This window comes from Hipposideros armiger, unplaced genomic scaffold (genome assembly GCF_001890085.2).
Source record: "Hipposideros armiger isolate ML-2016 unplaced genomic scaffold, ASM189008v1 scaffold_144, whole genome shotgun sequence".
Classification (NCBI taxonomy): domain Eukaryota; kingdom Metazoa; phylum Chordata; class Mammalia; order Chiroptera; family Hipposideridae; genus Hipposideros; species Hipposideros armiger.
In genome coordinates this window covers 3,021,076-3,024,069 of record NW_017731494.1, presented here as the reverse complement: position 1 = coordinate 3,024,069, position 2,994 = coordinate 3,021,076, and positions in this window count along the sequence as shown.

Below are 2,994 nucleotides of genomic sequence, written 5' to 3'. Positions count from 1 at the left end.
TTTGATAATGGGTCTATAGCTTCAACTTCACAAGTGAAAAAATGGCATCTTTTCTAACCTCAAGGATAGGCCTAATGAAGAGATTTCTGACCCAAGCCATACACAACATAAGGATGGGGTTACAGGGACTTAGGCTGTGGGCAAGTAAAATGTTGAATAAATAATGAAAATATGACCCTTGGCGCCAGTGTGGTACTTAAGGCCATTCATCCTCCCTGCCATCCGCTGAATCATTGCTAAGCTGAGGAAACATGAGTTCCTGAAGCTACCTGGAAGGCTGGTTATGTCATCTCTGGTTGAAATGGATCCCGAAATATACGTCATCTCCTGGGGTGGTGGGTGGGTGTGGGAAGAGAGGTTATAACTCCTGGGAAGTGAGGTATTACTTTGTTCTAGTTTGCAAAAAAAGACAATTTAGACTCCATTCCCAGAAAATGTCTCCTAATGACTTAAAGCACCACTAAAAAAACAGAATGCATATTTTTAATTGATTCTGTCTTTCTTTGAGCTGAGCTTCAAGTAGCCTAATAAATTTTTAAGTTCCCAAAGAGCTAGTTGCATTCAGAATGACTCTTAAAAAGTTCTAATTTGGGATGTCACAAGCATCACTGCCATAAATCACAACAAAATTGCTGCTTTGACTAATTGGGGTATCTATGAAAGGCTGTCCTCTTCGTCCTCTTCTTCTGCCTTCTTCTTCTTCTTCTTCTTCTTCTTCTTCTTCTTCTTCTTCTTCTTCTTCTTCTTCTTCTTCTTCTTCTTCACTCTATTGTGTATCAGTTCTCAAAGTTAGGGATATGAATCTGATCTATCCTCCTATTAATAATTCAGATGTTAGATCATAGAAGGACATAGGATTTCAGAGCTGGCAGCTGGAGCTCAAAGTCCTGGCTGCGTTTCCAAGGTCACACATCTTAGTGCAGTGGTTCTCAAGCAGTAGTGTATAATAGAATCACCTAGAGGGTTTGTTAAATGACAGATTGGAAGACCCAATTCCCAGAGTTTCCGATTCAGTGTGTATCAGGGGTGTGGCTTGAGAATCTGCATTTCTGACATGATTTTAGGTGGTATCGATGCTTCTGGTACAGGAACCACAGTATAAGAATCACTGTCTCAGTTAATTGAAGGACAGGATATAGAGGCCACCCTTAAGCATTCCAGTACTTTCTCCAAGTGGACTCTTCTAGAGGATTTACAATTTATGCTAAAGTTATGGAAACCAAAGTTTCCTCCTGAAAGGAGAGAACTGCATTGGAGGTAGAGCTAAAATCATGAGCTCTGGAATCAGACAGACCTAGGTAATCAGCCAGTCCACAGTTTAGCTTTGTGACTTCAGGCAAGTTACATGGCTTATTTGAATCCCAGTTTCTTCATCTGTAAATTCGGAATTGTTAGTTCTTCTAATGATTTGAGATTTCTGAAGAGCAGTCCAAGAACTATTTCACATAGTTTTAGGACTGTACGCCATTAATAAGCATCTAATTTAGCTTCTTCACTTTTCAGGTGTGGAAACATGTGCAGGTGTACTGCCTTATCTAAGATCTCATAGCACATGGCAGAATGAGGATCAGAATCCTGATCTTTTAATGAATTTTGTTTTGTTTTAATCCTTCACATTGGATGAGTATTTCCAAACCAACATACTTCAAAAGTTAACACTTCGGGGTGGCCGAGTGGCTCAGTGGCTCAGTTGGTTAGAGTGTGAGCTCTGAGCAATAGGGTTGCCGGTTCGATCCCCACATGGGCCAGTGAGCTGTGCCCCCCGCAACTAGATTGAAAAGCTGGCGACTGGACTTGGACCTGAGCTGCACCCTCCACAACTAAGACTGAAGGACAACAACTTGACTTGGAGCTGATGGGTCCTGGGAAAAACACACTGTTCCCCAATAAAGTTAAAAAAAAACAACTTAACACTTTAATAGTGAAAGTCCATTCATACGGCAAGATGCAGATTTATGAGAAGCATTTTAGAGAAGCATATTAGCTAAATTCTGTGATTTAATCTACTTTTCAAGATACCATTTCTTGTACAATGTTACACATTACACATATACAATGGGACATATTATATGGGAAGATAATAAAGAATTTATTCTGCTCACCCTTAACTACTAAAAGAAAATTTATAGCAAGTCTCCAAAATTGATTTTATTTTTCCTTAACAGTGGATTTTCACAAAGAGTTTTCTGTAGCATCCTAGTGTTCTGCAAAAGGGGTGTGGCTATTTACAGAATTCTTGTCTTTGCTGTTAGAAATGAGTACATTTGAAAAAGGGGAGTGTAGTCAATGGGAAATCAATTTCCCAATGAAGGAGAAAAAAGTTTTAAATGAATTAGGGAACTGATAGTAGGCACTTAAAAGAAAAAAATCTAACTCAAAGGATATTACTCACTCAAGCTGTACTTGTTTGGGATGTATAAAAATGAGAGTGTTTCAGAGGTAAAACCCCTCATCTAGTAGTCACAGACCTTGGGCTGCAGTGGTATGGAGAGATTCGCTGAGCTGAGCAAATTGGCAGAGCCCAGGTCTGTGCTTTTGGCACTGTGACCAGTTCATAATCATTTTCATTGTTTTATTATTATTATTATTTATATTGGGGAACAGCCATGGTCATTGATCACACATTGCTTTCATGCTACAATGGCATAGTTGACTCTTTTTTTAGGAGGGCACAGCTCACAGTGGCCCATGCGGGGATCGAACCAGCAACCTTGGTGCTATCAGCACCACGCTCTAACCAACTGAGCTAACCCTCATTTTCATTTTTGAAAATATAAGCATTTCCAAAATAGTAATTGATATTTTACTGAAGCCAAGAAATGAAGAGTCAATGCTGTGGATTAAGAAACCAGCATACGCTTTGGGGATCTCGCATTATTCGTCTTGACGTGAGCCAAGTGTTTCCACCTACATCACCATTTGTTTCATAGTAAGACTAAGACCAATGGCATATTTTATAAAGTTTATTTGATTCAAGGTATTTAAAACTCTTAC